Source organism: Dromaius novaehollandiae, chromosome 7, assembly GCF_036370855.1.
Source record: "Dromaius novaehollandiae isolate bDroNov1 chromosome 7, bDroNov1.hap1, whole genome shotgun sequence".
Classification (NCBI taxonomy): Eukaryota; Metazoa; Chordata; class Aves; order Casuariiformes; family Dromaiidae; genus Dromaius; species Dromaius novaehollandiae.
Genome location: NC_088104.1, coordinates 1,292,772 through 1,314,851, shown reverse-complemented (window position 1 = coordinate 1,314,851; position 22,080 = coordinate 1,292,772). Strand labels below are relative to the sequence as shown.

The following is a 22,080-nucleotide window of genomic DNA, read 5'->3' as shown; positions in this document are numbered from 1 at the left end:
TGGTAACGTTTGTATACGTTTTTCCTCTAAAAGAAAACACCTACAGATCTTTATACTAAATCCATCATCGTTTAAACTTAAAAGCTTTCAGAGTAAGTAACAATATGTTTGTTCCTTTTATGTGCCACAGTTGCTTGACTCTGCTGGAGCAAGCCACCATTTCAGCGTTTAGAGGTTCACGTGGTCTGTTAATAAAGTAACCATGGTGGCTACGGTGCATCAACTTACATCTTTGTTTTGTCAATTGATGCAATATTATGGGTTCTGATATTTCAGTACAACAATATAGCATTGTGCAATGATGATTTATCAGTATAATGCCATTGCTTGCACTGTGATGTAATGATATCATTTTCTAATATAAATTATGTAAAACCTTGACGTTCAGGTCGTCTTGGACAAGCTCCCAAGAACAGCCATGCATGAGACAGAGCTTAAAGGAATGCAACATTACATGTTTCACATCAAGAGAAAAATAAGGCATATATCTATATAGATGGATATGGAGAGTATCTGTGATTAATTCTATGATGCTTAAGAATAGAGTCTGAATTGCATGAACACCTGTCCCAGTCATCTCAGGAAAGGTAGTAAGCAGGTGTTTTATTCTTGGTTGAACGGTAATTTAACACTGTGGATAATGTTCCAATTTCATGTGTGAACTTACATTAATAACAAAATATAAACTTGCCTATGCAGAGGACTGTGCTTATCAATCCTGAAGTTATTACCTAACTTCCCAATTGCATATTTAGTTCATCAAAGAGCAGCTTGTCAGAGAGTAACATAGTAAATTCTTTAAGTAGTGATTATTATTTAGGCTAATGCTCACAATTTCATCAGTCAGTCTTGAAAAGTTATTTTCCCAGACAAGCGTAGAACCAGAAATCCCATAACAGTTAGGCAGTGAAAAATATTCAAGGAATATATTATCCAAAATCCTAAGAAGACTCTAATTCACTATTTTAACATACCTGAACGTTAGTCATGCTGAGGTAAATAGCAGTATTTGATGAAATACTTTTTTTCTTCCTACTCTTATTCTCTCCCCTCCTTTCATCTCCGGTCGGCTGGGATCCTGCAAGGCGGGGGCTGCTGAGGGAGGGACGCCTCTGGGAATATCCGTGCAAAGCCGGCTGAAATTGCCAGAGCCCTGTGAAACAGAAGAGTCCTTGGGTTGGTCTCCCATGGCAGATCAAGGTGAGTAACAGAACAGGTTCCGTTTCTGTCGGATTAGTCTGTTGGAAAATCGTTTTACGGAGGATTGCCACATGAACATGACACAGTAAAAAACTCTGTGCTATCAGCAACCAACCCCGTGTCATCCCCGAGTAATAATGAAACCACTTCTGACAATAGTAGTTAATAATTTTGAGAACTGTTGCCCATGTCCATCAGACCACTTCTTGCATCTGTTCAGCACATCTGTGAATGTTGACTGAACTATTACAGAGAGCTCTGCAAATCAGATGGAGTTTGGCAATACACATGCCTCCCTGTAGCTTAACTGTTGCTCTAGGACATGCTCTGGACAGCTTTTTCAAGCTGCATGACACAGGCCCATGCTTACCTAGCCTTTAAAAATGATTGTATGTGGGAGGCTGCTGAATGAAGGAGAGAACTGAGACCTCTAGAATCAGAAAATGATGGTCCAGAGCCAGAACCGATGAAAAATTTGTAGTATTGGCTCAGTTATTAATAATCTGTGCCCTAGTCCAAGAGGATTTGGAGCCTTTGGGAATTCATTTTCTCTATCAGCGTGATAGCTGGGGAGAATGCTCCCTGCAAAACCTGTGTGGAAGTTGTATGAGACGATTAGAGCAGTGCAGGAACACTAAGTGAAATAATGATCTTAAACTAAATTTAAGTGCAAGTGCTTCATAAAAACAAACATTTCTCAGTACCTCTTACCCATAAATCAATATAATTTTAGAACTTCAGTAGATGGCTTGAACGGCATCCAGAATCCAGCTTTATATAACAAGGCTATAAAGTCTAGGCAACTACTTTTAGCGAGATTGCTTAAAATGTACTTTTGTATGTTCCTATCCAATACCTGGTGAATGTGTGAGAGGAGTTATCTCATTAGAGACTCGGGTCATCACCGCTTCCATTCAGCTCCAACACTCTTTCAGGCAGCCGAGCAGATACCAGAGACCTTCAGCAGAAGCAAGGAGGGCAAAACTTATTATGGGAAGAAGGAAGCGGATTTTCCTCACCCTTTTTATCCCTCAAAAAGGGACAAATCCATTTTTTTCTCTCCCAGGTCACCTTTGGAGGAGCTCTGCCCCTGCTGCTTGACATGGTGTCTTTCCCCCGGGGCTCTCGGGGGAACCTGCCTGCACCAAGCGCCGTGTCACCGGGGAGGATGCCGTGGCTCAGAGGCACTTGCGACCTGAAACATTTCAAGCATATGTGACACAGGTGCAAGAGGAACAAGGTAGGGCCTGATAGGCAGGCGGTGGTAAAACAGCTCAAATCAAACCTAGGGCTGCAGGTGTGAATTACCTGGGGAGGGGTAAGCGGGCACCACTCGCTCCTTCCCACGTTGCGTGACGCCGTCTCGGCTGGGCAGCCACCCACGTCTCAATCAGTGCTGCACCAATCTCCATAGCAGTATATGAAAAAAAAAGTGTGATGCTACAATTTGCTCAGATTCCTCTTTTCATGTTGTGATGTGTTATGTGGAGTTCTTGTTAGAAATAATTCCTAAGGAATAATTCAGACTGACCTGAAATGCAGCATACCCCTTTGCAGAACAAACTGCCTGGTGATCTGTTTCTTATATTTAACTAACTAATGCTTAATCCTTAACATTACCAAACTAAGCACTTCTTATTGGCCCCCAAAATAATGAAAAATAACTGCAGACTTTTCAAAAGGGCTTCTAAAAGCCCTTCCAAATAAAGGTTTCCAAAGTGTACTCTTATCTCTGTTTCCACAGCACAGAAAATTTGCACCGTCCCTGGCACCTTCTCTGCCGAGTGGAATACACGCACATCGACCTGATTTTACCAGGCCACAGAGTAAGTTGGGCATTTAAAAATATCTGCCTTCTTAAAAAGACAAATGAATATATATTGTGTGGAGCCTTCAGCAAAGATTGTTGAAACAAAACAAACAAAACAATTGTGGTAATCTTTTAGGTAAGACTTATAATGTAGAACAACTTGTCAGTGCAGGTTAAAGTTTTAAGGCCTAGCAATTTTGACAGTGTCCCTTTAAGCACAGCGAAAGCACAGGGACTAGTAGGACAGGAAAAGGTCACTTGGTCACACGTATCTGCTGCCTCTTTTAAGTTTATCTCAAGACCCACGAGGCTTGTCCCAATTAATTATTTAAATACGTGGGGAAAATATTTCTGTAGATAAAAAAGTACAATCTTAAGTTCTGGGGAAGCTACAGGATGGCCAGTGTTGTCAAAAATAGCACTAAAAAGCAGCTGAGACATGATATCCAATCTATAAGCTTAAGATGCTAAGAGAAGTGATTTCTCTGTAGCAACATATATGTGTTTCTTTGAAACACATGTACAGTATCAGTGAAATGGGAACTTCCAGATTTTCACATATCCCTTTGTTTTCTGCTAAACAGTTCTGTATTGCAAAAGGTCACCAAACCCAAATTGACAAGGTACATGTGGTTATTTAAAATAACTTTATTTCCATAGACAACTATTGATTATGTGGTTAGCCATCCACATAAGTTTCTTACAAATATATGGACACTGCAACTCTTTGTCCCAGATATTATTCAAATACCTGTAAATGAAGGCGATCAGAGAAGCAATGATTGTGAAATGGATGTTTAGAAGAGGACAAGAGATTCACATCTTTTCTTTCCTTAGTAATGCATTGGAATGGCAGGCTAAGGCTTTCCAGGTGATTGTACATGTCTTCAAATGGGCTTTCTATGATTTTTCTCTGACTCAGTGGAGAAAATGTGTGGATAAAAAGCAAATGCACATATTCACTTGATATGATTTTGGTCTATCCCTGTTTCAGAGAAAAAAATAATATAGCACAAATTCCAGAAAGCCTTTTCCATTCCATCTTTGGAATATAATCTCTCCCTCTGCCACATATAAAGAGAAAGGAAATTTAAAAGAATTGTTATAATTTTGCTTCCTGCCACAACAAAAATCTTTAAACAACAAAAAATAAATACACTTAAATAGTCAAAACAATCTTGCTTTCCATAACATACTATCTTTCTTTTCTCTACCAAGCAAATTAATGTTCTCTATTAGATCTTAGACCTAGCTCAGCTGTAAGCCCCAGAAAAATACTCATACTCTACCTGCATTCTTGCACATTGCTGCTTTGCAGCAATGCCTATGCTACCGTCCCAGGGAGAGGCCAGTTAATTATTGTGTTTGTTCTGCAACAAATAATGTGACCTGTTACCTTATTCTTTTAAAACTGCAATTTTTGCATTTGGTTCTGTGACTCAGACCTGATCTGTTATCTTTATGCAACAGCAAACGATAACACATAATTATGATGATGACACATTACTTTTGTTTTAATAGAAAAATGAACCTCTTTCTCTTTTCAGTCACGCACACATGCGCACGCGCACACACACCCACACCCACCCACCACCATAGTGGATTTTCAACCTGTTGCGGTTCAAATGGGGAAATATTTGTGCAAACCTCCTACTTAAACACTAGCCACACAGCCCTGGTTCCGTTGGTAAGCTGAGTGTCTGCTATGAAGCAACACAGTTGGATTTCTGAATGACACTTGATACCAGCAGCCAGAGATGGGACATTTTTAAATGTTTGCTAGCCATGACTAAGTACTTTTGTTTTCCAAAGGTGGGACCTACAATGGCTCCTGCTTGAAAAATCTCAATAGAGAGATTCTGCTTCTGTTTCTGTCACTTCATTTCAACTTTTCTGCGATTATTATTACCCCTCATTCCTCACAAAGACATTTTCCTGAAGATAGAGTAGAAGAAAACATATTTGTGAATGTATGAACAGATTTTCTTCTTATGATACATAACTTTGGCATGCAGTCAGGAAATGATGATAATCTTTTTCTCTATCTTCTCTTGCTAATGAAGAGAAACTGCCTCTGGGGTTAAGGACAAAAGGTGAACTCTCCCTGAACACAATTTACACCTGCTGAGCACATGATTTCGGGCATCTAAAATTCTTGTCTTGGCAGGTGTCCCAGGGACCAAACCACATGCACAGATTAAGGAGGTAATATTTTCATCTAGACATTAAATAAAAAATAGACTCAAGAGGGATGAATTTTGTGATACTTCAAGGCATCTCATTTTTTGTTTAACCTTGTAAAAATCTTGCAATATTCAAACTTAGGAAGACCCATTTTACCAAGCTGTAACTAAGACAAAACACAGCTGTTGTTGAGCTTAATTAAGGGAGTCAAGAATTGTCCACCCCTCATCGGTTGGTACCTGGGTCTTGATTGTTTGGAGAACCTCTTCTGGAAAAGGAGTGTGAAATAAAGGTAATCTTTGTAGCAAGTTTCACTCATTCTTGGGTTCCCCTTTTGTGGGAAGAGTAGTACAGCTCTCATTTTATACCCCCTTCAAGATGTGGTTGGTTTGGAAGACTTTGTGAAACAGAGACGGTTGGGAATGCAGAATGTGCTCACTTGGAAACTGCCTATGTAGATATATTTTACCTTGATGCGCTCTCTTATTTTGAACCAACCCAAAGTTATCACAAATTGATATGGATAATGCAGCCATGTGTAGGTAGATCACAATCTTGTGGAGGGAGAGGGTAGAGTTTTGCCCAGTTCCAACAAGCATATGATCATGTTTTCAATATCGGTTAAGAGATGAATGAAGCTGCAAAATTTAGTGCCATGTTACTGTGTATATGGTAGCCATTTGCATCTAAAATTTTCATTCGTTGGATCACAGTGAAGCTATGAAAATTATTTACCCAAATTGCATTTAAATCCTCTTTCCTAGCCCCATTCCTTTCTCACCCTCTTCCTCCAGAAAGAAGAAAACCAATGCACCCACAGGCCTCCGGGGCTTTGTCTGGAGGTGCCTCCGTTGCCGTTCCTGCTGCTCCGTTGAGGTATTCCTGTGGATCCCAATCGAAGCGTACATATTTGAGCTGCTGCTCCAGATCATGTTTTGAGACATTACTCTGTCTCCTAATCTGTCTAGGATAAAAACTGCTTCCAGCATGGGTGGCCTGAATATCACTTAGTTTGCAAAACTTCTGAAATCCAACCCTTGGAGTTGTTTACTGACTTTAAATGCCACCTAGAGAGCTGATAGCCATACATTATTATTGCAGCTTCTAATTTAGCTCATCTAGTTATATCTGACCCTCTGTGTACATGTAAGAGGGAAGGATTGGGTTCCTATGGCCTCCTCAGATGAGACCTGTTGCTGACATTTAGCTGGCTGACAGGAGCTGGAGCGTGCCTCAAGGACACCGCGTGGGAGGGAGATGTGCCCCATCGCTCGTTGCAGCAGCAGGTTGTTTTTCTGTTCCTGATAGCAAACACGTCTCATGCTGCCTGCAAAGCATGTTGACTAAGCACTGAGCAAGGAAGAACAGCAATAAAGGCAGTTTCTGGGAGTCAGCCAAGTAGCGTGGTTAGAGACACATGCTGATCCCTGCATGTCTGGAAAGCAGGGAACCACGGCAGTACAATGCATACGGGACGCAGGGCTCCTGCATTTGTGACACCGACTACATTAGGCAACTGTTAGAGGCAGCATATAGACAAAGCTGGACTCATGGAGGTGTGTTTATGGATATAAACAGTCACTGGATCAGCTAGTGTTTTGGTCTAGCATGGAAAAGGAGATCCCAAACACTTGCAGGACCATGACTGGAGTGCACAAAAAGTGTAAGGTTGCAGGAAAAAGCGCAGCCAAAAGTTCAGCAATGAGTTTTGGAGAGGGAGGAAGATCCTGATGTACTATTAATTAGCGTCTGGCTTTCTCACTGCAAAAGAAGCAAGAGTTAGGAATGTCCATAAGACTCCCCAAAAGCATGGCCGTTTGGCAGCTCCCACAGATGAGCCGTCAGCTGTGGCCCTAGGAAGCTGGTGCAGCTGGGTATTGAGATGAGAAACAAAGGACTGTGAGAGACCTTAGTTCTTAACAAGAGCTCTTCCAAATCTTGTTGCTTGGTATCACAGAATAGAAGGTAGTAAACAGAATGAGGATATACAAAATTTCTCAAGGTATCACTCAGTCAGCCTGTGTGTCTTGCAACTCACGTATCAACCTTGAAGGGCAAGTGTCTAGTCTCATTCTTGGAAGTTCAAGACTGGAGATCTGCTATTTTAGAGAGCAAATGAGCTGGAACACTTTCAATTTAGAAAGCCCTCAACAGGAAAAAAAACAAGCCTGTATACCCTGTGCTGCAAAATGAAAGCGAGATCCACTCTGACCGAGCACTTGGTACTGCAGAGGATTTCCTCTCCCCACTGCTGCAAGCGCAGGCCAGCTTGTAGCATCCTGTGGTAGACTCCATCACCTGTGCCCCAAAGGGGTGGTTGTGCAGCATGGCTCAGGGTGGAAAGTTTGGCGGCTTCTACTCTACAAAGACTTGGATTAACTGCTAAATTCTGCTTCTGCCAAGTCTGGTAAAAATCAGTAGTTCAGCAGGGTTTCACAAGAAATTTCAGTTGAAGCAAGAGAGCTGGCAGATGCATCAAGTCACGGAGAGACAGACACAGATTGCATTTCTTAACCAGCTTCTTGCCATACTATAGCCACTGGAGAGGAAACAAAGTGAAAAATGTGACTCTGGCTCTATATATCCATTGTGCACTACCTGTTTTTTCCACAGATGGACTGTGAGAGATTTACTGTTTTTCTGGTCAAGAACTCTTGGATTTCCTCTGTGAATCATCCACATTATGAACACTATGACTCTATTACAAATCAAGAGACGTTGGAAAGGTCCTCTCTCTGGCCACAAATAGCGAGAATCTCTGGACTGCAATTTCATCTAGTAGACAAGTAGGGGAGGATCAGTGGCAGATAAATGGACGTTATATTAATGTGATAGATCTGTTTTCCATTAAATGGCTTTGTAATTTAGAGGGAAGCTGTCGGTGAGCAGAGCTAAACATCAGAAGAATTTCTAGGAGATAGTGATGATATATTCAATCAAATGGCCTCTCCTGGTTCAAGGCAAGGCCAAACCACCCCCAGAAACTAGAACATGGGGATCCAAGGTGTGAAGCCTTCCACGATGAGACCGCAGTGTCCGAGGCAGGTAGGATGGATCGGACCGTCAGGGTGTTTCACCCTTCAGTTAGGTCTTCACCCGAGGCAGCGCAACGCCCGTTACGGCCCTGCAACGCAGGAGCGTTGTACGCGCTGCCTATAAACCGACCGGCTGAGCGACGCATCACCTTCGGCGGTGGCGTAAAGGACAGATAGCCACCTCGCTCCTCAGCGCGCACAGCAGAACCGTCACCAGCCCGGGCGAGGAGGGCTGCTCCTCTCCCCCGCGGGGTCCCGCAGCGCAAAGGGGACCCGGCGGGAGGAGGCACGGGGCGCTCTGGATGTCGGGGTCTCGGCGAGAGGGGCACGACTGGCACCGTTACCTCACCAAACGCGGAGACCCTCCGGCTGGCGGGGCCGGGTGAGGGCCGTGAGGCCCGGTGGCCCTGCCGGGCTGTGGGCGGCCTCCCCCGGGGCCGGACCCCGCGGAGGGGGTGCCCGGGGCGGGCAGGCAGGGCGCGGCGCGGCCCGGCCCCGGGGCGCGCCCAAATATAGCCCGGGGCGGGCAGGGCAGGGCAGGGCAGGACGCGGCGCGGCGGCGTGAGGCAGCCGGGGCAGAGCGCGCTCCTTGCCGCCCGCCCGCCCCCCGGAGCAGGGCGCCGCTCCCCTCAGCTTCCCGCCTCCGGCGAGCCGGCGCGGCGGCCGCCGCCACAGCGCGGTAAGGGGCTGGGGGGGGGGGGGGGGCGGGGGCCGCAGCGGTAGCGGGGCCTAGCGCCTGCCCTGAGGGGAAGCCGGGGAAGCCGGTTGCCGCAGCCCGCCATGCCGCCTCCCTCCCTCCTTCTTTCCTTCCGCCGCGGCGAGGCCTCCCCCGGCCCGGCGGCGCGCCGGGAGCCTTGAGCTCCAGGGTCGCGGGCGGGCGGCCGGGCCGGGCCGGCGGGGCGCTGCCGCCGCTGCGGGAGGCCGGGGCAGGGTGGGGGCGGCGCGGAGGCGGCCGAGGGGCGAGGCAGGGTTTCCCCGCTCCCGGAGTAAGTTGTGGTTTTTTTTTTTTTAATTCGAGGGATTAATCCCGCTTTTAATTGGAGCTCGGGCAGGCGGGAGCCGGGCGCCCGGGGGTCTCGCAGCCGGGGCCTGGGCCGCAGCGCGGGCGCCGGTCGGTTCGGGCGCCCGGTGAGGCGGGAGTCTCGGAGCGGCCCGTGTTCGCCACGCGCGCCCGTGCCATAGCCTCGGGGCTGAGTTATTTCAGCTTCACAACCGCTTTATTATACGTTTATAGCAAGTGCATCGTTACGGTGTTCCTTTCTCTCCAAATTTTGCTCTAGGAAAGCACAGTAAGGGCAAAAGGGTTGTTCAGAAGAGTTTCAGCCCTGCCAAGGGCTACCCATGCCCTCCCTGTGGGTTTTTTTTTAATTTAAGTTTTTGGGAGTCAGGGAAAATAGGAAGAATGAAGGGGAAAAAATGAGTGTGTGGCTACATTATGAAAGCAGCGTAAAGTCCTTGGAGATATTCTGCCTTTCCGTCTGTCGTAGCCTCGCTCAGCGCCTGGGCACCCCGAGAACTTCCTGATAAACAGAGGCTGTGACTGTGCAGATGCAGAGGCTGATTTGGGGGCTATTTGCACACGTGCAAGCCTGTCTGTACAGCAAACGCTCTTTTTACAGAACCCTTTCACTGAATTTTCTTTAGCTAATAGAGCTAGTGGAATATCAAATCTCCTGTTATTAAAAACAGCATTTAAGTGCTGTTAATGTAGATGCTGGGCGTAGCATAGCTGTAGTAATGCTGATGAACTTCGGAAAGTAAAAATGGAGTTATCTCTAACTTGCATTGTGCACTTTTATGGGATCACTTCTGGGTGAGGGTATTTCTGTGTAATAAGTAACTGCTAAACTTCTTTGAGTCGTTCTCTTCTAACCAGTCACTTCAGTGAATGTTTGTAAGGCCATGGCTACATGAAGAAGTGCGTGTGTGTGAAGACATTGAGTTTGAAAATGCCCAGATTTACTACCTGCTGAATCTGCCATTTAGTGTGGGCTGGCATAAAGATGCATGGAAAGCAATCTTTTCCACCTCCTGCTGCCAGGAGCTGGGAGGTCTGTTTCTCCCGCTTTTGGGAGTGAGTGGCAGAGGGGAAGAAGTAATAGCATTTTTTTTATTTGCTGTCCAGCTTCTCACTGTGCTGCTTAACGTCTCCTCACTCCTGTAAGAGGTCCTGCCTGTAGTGACCAGTGCCTGCTGCAGCTTCCACGAGCTTTCTCAAGGGACAGAGGTATTAGATTGGCAGGAGGAGCTGTAGCAACAATGCCATCTCCAAGCTTGCAGGTCGCAGTCTACTTGTGCTTTTTTAAAAAAGGCTGGACAGCTGTAGAAGCAAGGACTGCTTTGCCCTGAAAACTTAGACTGCTTGTCTACTTCTGAATCCGTTACCACTACAAACTCCTGGATTTATCTTCTAGTGGTTCTTGGGTCATGATTATACTTCTTTGAATATCTCATTTTCATTTTCTGTATTTGCAGTCTCTTTCTGTAGTGAGCTCATTTTGAACCATTGCTGTTACTCTGTTGGGGTTTCCACCCTGAAAGTTTCTCTGCATCAGAGGTTTGCTCAGTTGTAAGTACTCTGACAGTAGCCTGAAGACTCTGAAGTTGCTTTGTAAAATAATCCGGTAACCATGGATAAGAAATGGGGTTGAGGATGCAGCTGTTAGTAGCATGGTGTATTTTTAATTGCAGTTATCAGACCTCTCCTTTTTCTCACTTATTTATAGGTACGGTTTCTCAGAAATGCCTAGTGATGAGGAGCAGTGACTGGGGATTAGTTGATAACTACTTGATCTGATATTTCAAGGTTTAACAGTTAAGTCGAAGCCATTATAGGCCCTTTCATAATGGCAATAAACTGAAAAGCTAATAATTAAAAAAACAGACTTTACCAGTTTTTTAACCTACCATTAGATACTATTTTCTAGCAGGCAGAAATGTGTATGTATATTATTATACACACATACACCTTGCATCTAATTTATAGTGTTATTTTGGTTGTGCTAACTGTGGATATACGCTTTGCTTAATTGTGTGTGGACATATATGCAAGCACAGGAGCACAGTAGTAATGACTTTGAGCTAGGCTTTTTTTTTATGTACTGTTTTCTTTAGTCGTCCATTACTATCTCCTATTCTGTCACTTAAGTTTAGAAAGCTGGAGGTCATAGGTTCAAACACCATTAGTGCAAAATGGAAACAGCATGTGAGTTCCTTTCAGCTGCAACAGTTTACTCTCGTCAGGTGCGGTGTTACAGTGCTTGCTTAAATACTGGCAAACAGGATTTTGAGAATTATTTTACCTCTAAAATATGTGGAGCTAGTCACAGGGGTCTGATAATCTGCTTGTATAAATTAGTTAAAATATGTTATGTATTGCTTGAGTCTGCATTTTTCCAGGGATTAGTTCTTACCTTTGTGGGTATGTCACTGAAGTTAATTGGGGGCTCATTTGTGTGAACAGGATTGCAGGAGTTGTTCTTCAGGAAGCAACAAATAGCTGTGCCAGTGACTTATCTGGGTGTGTACTTGTTGCTTTCCTTCCCAGAAGCTTCCAGGAGAGTGAGAGACCACTAAAAAGTAAACAAACATGAAATAAAAATTAGGATACAGGCTGGAAACCCCCCCCCCCCCCCAAACTCTGAACCAGATCAGACAAAAGTGGGGATACCATCCTTTAAAGGAGGAAGACTGAACCAGTATCAGCTGGTGAGACCAACAAAATCAGCTGAAAAGTATCAGCTGGAAAGACCAACAAAAAAGTGAAGTTGCAGGAAAACATACATAGCAAAAAGTAGTTTTAACTATTGGCAAATATAACAGCTAAAAGAGGTGTCCAAAATATATTTTGAGCTTACCTCCCTGTACTGCTTTTTCATTTGGAGAGGAAAAAGAGAACAGTAGTTTTGACTCCAAAGAAATCCTATGTGGTCCTTTTTTCTGAGCAGAGTATTGGGACACATCGCACTCTAGTGCCTAAATACTTAGTATTTACTATTTATTTAGTATTTACTTAGTATACTTAGTAACTGCAGTATGTCTTGTGCCACTGGATGTAACTAAGGTTCTAATTTGGGTCTTTACAAATTACTATGGGATCATTAACAAGGCTGCAGTTAGCTACAAAAGCACACTTTCGATCTTTATTTCCTGATCCTCTCATCTTTCTATGCCTTGGTTTGTTGTGGAGTGTCTTTTGAGCATGTGAGGAGGACTCCTTTTGGATGAAGCTAAATGGGAAGGTTCCCTTTTGGAGTGCATCTCCCATGCTTCAGCTGCTTCAGGGGTATCTGTGGGACCAGACTGGAGCTAGTTGGAGGTGAGCTGTGCAAAAAGTGTGCATCACGGAGGCTGTGTTCTCGGCACCAGCTGTTTTGCTCTAGGCGCCTACTCCTGGTGTGCCACACCTTTTGCTAATGGAGATGTAACCTATTTTTTCCAAAAACAATGCTTTATAAAACAGTATTATGTAATGAAAAACAATTTTAAACCAAAACTATTCTACAGGAGCACAGCATTTCTATTATAAAAATACTCCATATACCTAAATAACATTGCTTGAAATAGGTTTGCAAGGGCCCATCTCAGCTTTGTTGCAGTGGGGTTTCAAAACACCCGCTGAACCCGCCCTGAAGTTCTGCAGTGGTGGTAGCAGCGGTGCAGCCTGGTTTGTTCCTCTGCTGGCTGGCTGGGGACTCCTGATTGTGACCCTTTTTGCTTGCTTTGCATGTGCTTTTTGTGGGTTGCTCAAACTGGGCATTAATCGTGATTTCAAGATGTTGCTGAGTGCTTGCCCCTCCCGTTGGATTAGATGTGCGTGTACTCATCAGACCTCTCAACCTTTACCCTGATATAGGAAATTAGACTACTTCCTTGACACACCTAAGTAATTACCTAATTTGCAGCTATCTTTAGGGAGGTGCCTCTTTGTATATGCGGCTTCATGCCCATCATTGTAATGGGCAAAACACTCTTTTCTAAAGCTTTCTCCTCTAGCATTTGGCTAGAAGAAATAGCTGTAGGGTTTATTACAGTGATTGGTTTCATAGTATTTGTAAGTCTGTATTGTCTGTGGGGGCAGGGGATTTGTGGTTGGTATTAACCCCCACTAATACAGAGAGCAGAGAGGGAGAATGGCTGTTTGAACCATCTAAGCTGAAAGACAATGTTGGCACAGGAAGAAAAGGGTATGAAAATCATCCTGCATAAATTTAGTCAGCAGTTAGGCCAGAGATTAGGTTTCCCGCTCCTTGGATGGCAGGTTTTGAAGAAATCTTTCAGTAGGACTGGGAGGAGTTTAAATAGTTGTATGAAAGAACTTAATAGATATGTTACGATGATCATATGATGTGAAAGAAGCCCTAAATACGTGATGACCTCAGTTTCTTTGCATTCCCGTTAATTCTGAAGCGCAGTGCCTGGAACTGTAGCCATTAGTGTCAGCATAGCTGTTACTGTCAGTAAGTATTGCCTCATGCACTGAAACTTACTGCTTTTTTGGCAAGGTTATTAATATCTGAAATCCCAAGAAATATTTGTAAATAAGAATTCTTTTCTTCATTGCCTGTAAGACAGGTTTAGATATGCCTATGTCTCTGGATCAGGAGTGGGGAAAAAAAGTAGTTAGGTTCAAAAAAAAATAGATGGACAATGGGAAGAGAAGCCTAGAAAGTTTGCTTGTTATTGGGTGCAGCTTAGAGCAGCTGGGACATTAGCTGATGTGTGGTGGGAAGATCTGTCAGCTGTGTACATAAAGTAATTAAGCAGTTTAAAGCAGTGGGGACCATGAGGAGGAATGAGGATGGTATGGCTGTACTTGCTTTTTCTTTTTTGTTCTTGTCATGCATGGCATGCAAGGCAGCTGCTTTGGGGCATGATACCCAAGCTGGCTGCCTGTGCTGGAGCGTGGGAAGGATTGTCCTCATAACTTCTTGTGTGGTTAGTTTAATTAAAAGTGCTGTAACTTGTGTTTGAGAACCTGAAGTAGCCATCAGGGGCTTCGAGAGGATCTGGAGGTTGCGTTCTTCTGGTGACGGGTCAGTGTTTGTGCCTGCTGGAGCTCTCCCATGATGTGTGGTTTCACTTGTAGATATGGCTTATGCTAATTGTGTTTAGAAGTCGTGCTTCCCCTGGTAAGATAGAGAGCAAGTTCTGGTTGCTGTTGGAAGTGTTTCTTTGTTTTTATATCGTGTGTGTGTGTGTGTGTGTGTGTGTGTGTGTGTGTGTGTCTTTGTTACTTAACTTAGAAATAGCATGGCAGAACCTGGGAGATTACAGACCCGTATAAACTGAGGACAAATCCTTGGCGATTGTGAGGAGTGTTGCAGAGGAAGTATCTTTAGTTTTGTTTGATTGAATCACTTGCTTCTAAAATGCTTGCTTCAGTTAGTCTGCTCTGACATAGCCTTTTGGAAAACAAACAAAACCAGCTACGTGAAAGCTGGTGGATGGTCGTGCTATGAGAAGGGAGATCAATGTGACTATTTTCTGATTACATCCATTCCTTTTTTTACCTTGGTTTTGGCTGTTTCCTGCATTGATACAACCTGCAAGCTGTCAGTAATGTGCTTTGAGAATCATACTGCTTTAAATTCAAGTTACCCACAATAAGAATCATAATTACGGGCTGTCTCGCTACTGTTTAACTCCCTGTCACAGTGGCCACCTTCATAAGCCATCCTGCAAGCAGGATCAAGAGCTGGATGGACAGGGAGCGGAGGGTACCAGCTCTAGCTGGTGCAAGAGTTTTCCGCTGCCTCGGCTTCTCCCCTTGGCCTGGAGCGGTAGTGGTCTGGGGCGTTCATTGTCCAAAACCCACCTGGAAAGCTTTGGGAAAGAAAGGAAAACATTAAATTGGACAGCAGTACTGTGCCGATGGCAAGTTATGCAAACTGTAGTGGTGATGATTATAAGTTTTCTATTTTTGAGTCTTCCATTGAGTGACTCACTTTATTAGATGTGTTCATTTAAAATGGAATGTGCAGCACCCAGATTCCATGGTAATGGCCTCATAAAGCACTTAAATATACAACATAACAGATTGGATTACTTCTCTTAATTTAACAGGTTTTGCGTCTCATACACCATGTCTGATGGCAGCATACAGGGCGTCACACACTTATTGCTAAGCTTTACAGTTTGTATCCATCTGTCTCCTCGTTTTTGCTAAAGTAGTCGTCTTTCTTTGATCTCTAACTTGTGAGATTGCGTCTGAATTTTTCTTCATACCCCCTCCCTTCCCCGCTTCCTCTCCTTCTTCTCCCAACTTTGGCTATGCACTTCTTAGATCCAGCCCAATATCTCAAAAATAAGAACAGAACTTGGGTACAGAAATCCTGGATGTTGCGACACTGATTTCCCATCCCCTAGCCACCCTGAGCGGGAGCGGGGGCTCTGATAGGTAGCAGTGCGTTGTCTCGGCTGCATGGAGTTGGATGCTTCAAAATAAGACCTCAGAAAATAGGTTTGCTGTCTTGGCACTGCCTGGGCTGTGCCCTGTGGGAGATCACAAAGACAAGTCACTTCTAGAGTTTGTATTGCCCTACGGAGAACTGCAGGGAGGCAGACTTGTCCGCATGGGGTGTCACCTTCAGAAACATCTGCTGGAGGTGGGTGTTGAAATTGCTTCCTTAAGAAAAGCAGAATGGAAGCTGCACTCTGTTTTTTCTAAATATGGGGGAGAAAGTGAAGTGAAAGAGCTGTCTCTATTGGATGCACTAAATCAGTAGGTGGAGCACTTGCCTGTGATGTAAGAGATTCAGAGTCTGTGTCGAGGCTCGGACCCGCAGAGCTCGCTGGGGCTGGCCCTTGCACCACTAGCCCTGGGCTCTGGGTGGGAGCCGCCGAGGGAAGCGGTTGCCCCCCGGGGAAGACGCGGTTGTTTGGCTCAAAGCAAGCGTGACTGCAGGTTAGTGGTCGGGAAGTGCAAGGCAGAAGGCAGTGGCTGCTCGTGTGAAGACAGTTTGTGTAAACTTCTTTAATTTTGGAAATTGAAAGTTATCATTGGGACAAATTCATGCTTTTAAGTCTCCTGCGTAATTTCCATTTCATGTAGACTTAGCTCTCTTTTTCCCCTTTGTATTTCCTTTGAAGTTTAAAGCCTATTTCTTATCACAAATCTCTTAGTAGGTGGAGGTTTGAACCACCGTCCCGGTGACTGTTGCTGCTTGGCTGGTTCCCTGAGAAGCACTTCCTGCGGGTTACTTAACCCGCTTGGACGGTTCACGCTGTATGCAACACGCTCTTGATGGTGTGCAGCTTGCTGTTCCCGTGGCGGTGGGGAGCTCCCTGCTCCCATGCGAGCTTGCTCCAAAGCCTGTCGAGGACTTCGGTCAACTCGATTCGAGGGCATAGGTCCAAGGTGTGCCGTTAATAACCTGTTCTGAAATGAAGGCTAAGGCTTACTAAAAACGTGGTGATTTCCAGGTTGTAGAGTTTTAATGTTCCAAGTGCAGCTTGACACTGGTTGAGCCATTTTCAAAAATTACTCAAAATATGTGCATTATGGAAAGATAACATGTCTTACTGCATTACTTCTGGTGCTGTTTGCTATTATCATTTCTATTAATATAAAATTCTATTGAATTTCCATCGTTTCCAAGTAATTGATCCCAGGCTTGGCAGAGTATCAAGTTATATAATAAAACTTGCAATAATTCTTTAGTCTAGTCTCTCCTTCATGTACGTAGTGCTCCACGTACACTCTTCCGTTGTAATTGTGTGGACTAGGACTACATTCTTCCTCATTTCAGCAGCTTTGCATAACTGTCATCTTCTGCTCTCTGGTTTCTCCTGTTCTGTGCTTACGGTAGCCTTCAGCAGCTATTCTGGGACATAACTTGAGGAGAAAATTGCAAGCGGCTCTTTCACAGTACACATGCAAAGGACTCTTAATTTTTTGGGTTGTGTGTGCTGGGTGCACTCATGCCTTGGCCGTGTCCTGGTGTCCCGATGTGGCAGTGTTTAATCAGCCTTCCTGTCCAGAGGAGATACTTTTGCATGCCACTTTCCGCATGCGTTGCAGTTTCTTTTGAGGAGAAACCTGGGCGTTTGGGCAGGGAGAAAGGCCCGCACGCTGGGAGGCCCAGGGAGAGCCTGCGAGCGGAGCACAGCAGCCTGCCACGTGCGTGCGGCGTCCCCGTCGGCTGCGTGTCTCGGGCTTACTTATCTGGAGTACCAGCTAATACCTCCCGTTCAATGCAGCCTAATCCAAATACAGCTACTGGTAATTCACAAATACAGACTAATGGGTTCGCGGGATGAAGCTGTGACATTTTGGGTTAGAAAGCATTGTCTGTAGGTTTGAATGCCTGTCTGGCTTTACATTGGAGTGGCTCGTGTTAAGCTGTATTTTCCTTTCTGTCTCTTGAATAAGCTTTTCTCGCCAATGATGAACAAGATTTATGTGGCAATTTGAACAGCTGGTCTCCCGGGAGTGTTCTTTTCTCTGAAGAATTGCGTATAATCTGGCTATCAGCTCTGCGAGGAGAGCTAATGATACAAAGTGGAGCTAATAATACAAGTACCAAACCGTCAGGCGAGTAGGGGATAGGGCCTTTATTGACAGCTTGCTGTTGGGACTAGAAGCTCTGGCTGTGTGAGGGATGCTAAGCATGCAAGTTCCTTCAAGTTGTTATCCTGCATAATGAAGTTGTTGTGGCAGAATTATTTTTAGTGGCATATCTGATTTCATTTTGATGTGGTTAGGATAGCTGTGTCCGCAGTGAGAATGGTGTGATAGACCAACACTGGAATAATGGTTGAATGTGCCTTATGCAGATGCACTATCGTGCTTCACTGCGGTAGGGCATGGACCTTGCTGTTTGCAGCACTTAGTTGCTGTAAGCAGCTCGTGTTCGTAAGAAGGCTTGTCATAGCTCTCTGCATGCTCTGTGTACACCAAAAAATGGGGCTCGCTTGTGGGAGGAAACTATGGGGCAGTTGGATCATGCTGTGACGGTACTTGGGCAGCCAGAGTTACATTCTGAGAATGTTAGACTTGGACAGCAGAAGCGGACACCACTCCAGTCTGATCCTCCCCGAGACTGGTGCCTTTGCTGCTTTGAGCAGCTTCCAAACTGCGGCAGTTCACAGCCTGGTCTGCACGTAGACTCGAGCCACTCTTGCAGTGAGTGGGTTGCCCCGTTAGCTGTACCCAGCACGTGTTGCTGTGGGTCCACAGATCAGCTTGGGGGGAAAACAGGCAGGCAGGGAGCAACCGGCTCAGCTCTCCACGCCTGCCCCTTCGTGTGGCTGCGCATCAGCCTCTTCGGGCACCGGTGGAGCGCAGCAGGCTTCTGCATATGCTACTTTGCACGCTGGTTTCTGCAGGGTAGCAAGTCTCGTTGGTGGAAACCTGAAGGTGGAAAAGGCTAGTAGGTTACAAGATTATGGTATAATAAACGGCGTTCTGAAGACTGTACGTGTCTCATCCAGAATTGTCAAGAAACCAGTTCTGAGTAGGAGCTTTCACTTGAATTTGATAATCTTCTAACTTCTAAAGTCTGTCTGTCCTTTAATATGTACAGAAGACTGTTTATTGCATGTAACTGGCAGTGGACTCTGCAGGGCTCCTAATAGAGATTTTTGTGTAGAAAACTGCTAAATAAAAGCTGTTAGCCTCTACAGTTGTGGAGTCAGCTGTACTGTGGTAAAGCTGATGACAGAGATGCTCCAAAGCTCTTAGATCAAAGTATGTATCGTGCTTTTTATGAAACCAGTACTACTGTCTGGGAAAGCAATTGTTTATTTTTGTAGTTAATGAATGAATGAGAAGTTACGGTGTTATAAGAACAGGTTGCCTGTTGCTACAAGTGATATGCCACTGCAGGGTTATTCTGAAATACGTCACGTAAAGTCAGGATTAGGTAAGCTAGCATCTTGGGCTGCTGCTCCCTGGTGGGAAGCATAAGGGAAGCGGCATGGTCAGCTTCTCCAGCTGAAACTTGGGAAGGATGGACAGTGGGAGACGTGGGGTCAGCGCCTGCTCCTTGCGGAGGCTGACTTGGAGGTGGAAATGGGTTAGATGTAGCCCTCTTTGGACAGGAACAGGTGTAATATTAGTTATAACCTTGTTATTGGGCCAGTGCCAGAGAATAACTTTTTAAAAATCTTAACCAGAACACGCTGGTATCATCTGAGGAATAGCATACCTTCCAATTTGTTGGGAAAAATGGCCCGAGGCCATTCATGTAACTCAGAAGTATAGTCAGTGTATGGCTTATTTTGTGTGTGTGTGTGTGTGTGTGTGTGTGTGTGTGTGTCTTTTTTTAAGTTCATGCAGCATTGTTATGCACAACTTAAAATATCTGCTGAACAACTCTTTGAATTTGTACTTTTTCTTCATATATGCAATGATATTTCTTATGTGATTCATAAGGAGAAAAGCTTTAGATCTAGGTTGATGCACTGAGAGCTGTTTAACCCATAACTAAAGATAAGTAAAGGTCAACTGAATGAAAGACTTAGCTACATTATTTCTTCAATTTTAAAATCCTGGATTTTTTTTTTCAAAAGTGTTGAAAATGTATGTTAAAATGGTTTATTAAAACATACAGTCCTAAGATCATGGCTTCCTCATTTTAAGAACAAAAATGAAATGGATTTTAAAGTTGTCTTGGAAACTGGATTCCTAAAGTGAACAAGTGTAGGAAATGATCACTGAGGTTTTATTCAGTTGTAAGCTGGTATACCTGATGCTGCTCTGCCTTCAGTCCTGCTGAAGGAAAATACAATGGTTTAGCTCTGATATGTGCCCTGTCTTCAGAATGAAGTGTCAATGAATAACGCATTTGCTTATTATATATATCACCTTCTGCAACAGTTCTTAGCTTCTGAGTACAGTTAAAAGCAAGTGTTGTTTGTTTTTAAAGCTGAGTTTAACTCCAAAATAACCCTGGCTCAGCTCTATCCAGAGATATAACTTATGTACTGGAAGAAATGTATTTTAGTAAGGCCATATATGAGCCATTCTGTTGGCTCAAATAACTAGAAATGTTCAGGTCTCCTTGCCTGATCTAATATTTTTTTTTCCCATTTATTGCAGTGTTGACTTAAAACATGTGTTTGTCTGACACATTCTCTTTTACCTCTTCTGTTTTCAAACTGTTCAGACACATACTACGTGTCCTTTGTGGGCTCTTGGTTGGTTCCTGACCACGTGCAGATCCGCTGTGGGTTTCGGTGCGGTGTTTGCTTTGCGTGGGAGCCACGTGTCAGACTGACAGTTCAGCTGTGTAGGTGAGGTGGTGGCTCAGTCTGTCCCACGCTGCAAGGGGCTGAACAAGAAGCCGGGACTAATTATCTGTGCTTTGTGTAGCTCCCTCCTGTAGGCTGCCGTTCTCCCAACCTGTGTTTAATGCTGCAAGTTGGAGAGTGATTTCTCCTTTGGGGAAGGTGCGGGCACTCCGCGCTTAGGAGCATGTGGGACTGCTGTTGCCATCCAATATTGGCTGCTCACCTATATTCACACTTAGCTTGTTAATGAACTGTTAAGAGTTTTGTTGAACTGGAACAAGCAGGGACTCGTGTTTCAGAGTTACCCTTTGTCACTGAACTTGATAGAAATACCGCAAGGATACGCTTCCATTTGCTTGCTTGAAGGCCGGTAGGTTTTCAGTTAGGCAGGCTGCCTTGTCGGGAGATGCTGATCTGCTCTTTTTAATTCACTTGGATTCTAGAGCATATTGTGTTCCCAGGACCAACGTTTACAAGCTAGAGTTTCGTAGTCTGATTGAAAGTGATTTCACTCCTGCTGCGTAAGGTGCATGAAACGGCTTCAAGATTGCTGCTAGCCTGCAGCCCGAAAGCGTGGCTGTCATTCCCAGGGATCTGAAGAAAACTTACGGTAGGAATAGACCGTCTGCAGAGTGCTTGGGTAACGTGCGTGTATTCACCACCACCATATGTTGTGTACCACTATAGGCAGCGTGTGAACTGAGGTGGAATTGCCTTATTTCCTAGGGGATTGTAAAAGTGTGGCGACGGCAATGTGAGCTTTCCAGCTGCAGGCTTTAGCTTTGTGGGGTCTTGAATCTTATATTACATTGCACCTCCGTGGGCAGCCGCAGCCGTTTCCAGGTGCGTGGAGGTGATGCTACACGAGCTGTCTCTGCCCACGGGCCGAGGGCTGTAGGGCGGCAGGTTTCTGGTGGCGTGTGCCCGCGGTGCTGGGGGTCGCTGGCTCCTGCTCTGCTGTTTCCAGAGCTGGCTGCTAGCTTCTGAGGCTGGTCTTCCACTTTTTTTTCCCCCACCTCCTTCTTGCCTTTCCCTTTTACTCCTCCCTGTTGTGATATAAAGTAAAGATGAAGTAGGTCCTTTCTGAGACTGAACTACAAAGTAAATGGAAAATGTGATCATACTACATACATCAAGGAGGATATCATTGCTGATAGGAGCCTTTAAAAGCAAACCTGCCGCTTATTAGTGCATGCTACTGTTCAGAAAAACCTTTATCGAGATATGGGGCTTGGAAAGCTTTTGCATCCAGTAACTGTGGTGGATGGCCTTTTTTTTTTTTTTTTTTTCCTCCCTTCATTGAATGTGCTGCAAACAAAGCACACATAATTTGCAAGTCTTATTGGCAGGATTTTTTTTTATATGTGATAAGGCAATGACCTCTACATGTCCCAAAACTCTACAGTAACAGCTTGGTTGGTATTTTTTGAGCCTTGAAACACATGTAGCATAAGACCGGTTTAAAATCCTTGTACGGTTCCTTTTTGCCTAAAATCAGGTTGACTGAGTTAAGAATGATACTGTCTTAAAATGAAGTTTTCTCATTTGGCTTGTGTTAAACATGTTTGTCTTTTTTAAGTTATGCTAGCTGAAAGAACTAATAGGAAAAAAGGATCG

The 22,080-nt window shown here is 44.6% G+C and overlaps 1 protein-coding gene and 1 long non-coding RNA gene across 3 annotated transcripts in view; both read left to right on the top strand.

Moving 5' to 3' along the window:
* Window positions 1-1,070: 1,070 nt before the first annotated feature.
* On the top strand, window positions 1,071-8,054 carry LOC135328822 (uncharacterized). The gene is made up of 3 exons (XR_010389867.1): window positions 1,071-1,200; window positions 2,267-2,440; window positions 2,945-8,054. It is a non-coding gene; the product is annotated as an uncharacterized LOC135328822 (long non-coding RNA).
* A 653-nt stretch (window positions 8,055-8,707) lies between these two features.
* The window catches only part of GPD2 (glycerol-3-phosphate dehydrogenase 2), a 65,819-nt gene continuing 52,446 nt past the window's right edge, over window positions 8,708-22,080 (top strand). Inside the window, exon 1 of one of the 2 annotated variants that reach the window (XM_026103025.2) lies at window positions 8,708-8,908. The gene's annotated coding sequence lies outside the window, so the exon portion shown is untranslated. Of the gene's footprint in view, window positions 8,909-9,196; window positions 9,216-22,080 lie in introns of those variants that run through there. The other variant, XM_026103026.2, reaches the window with a different exon arrangement.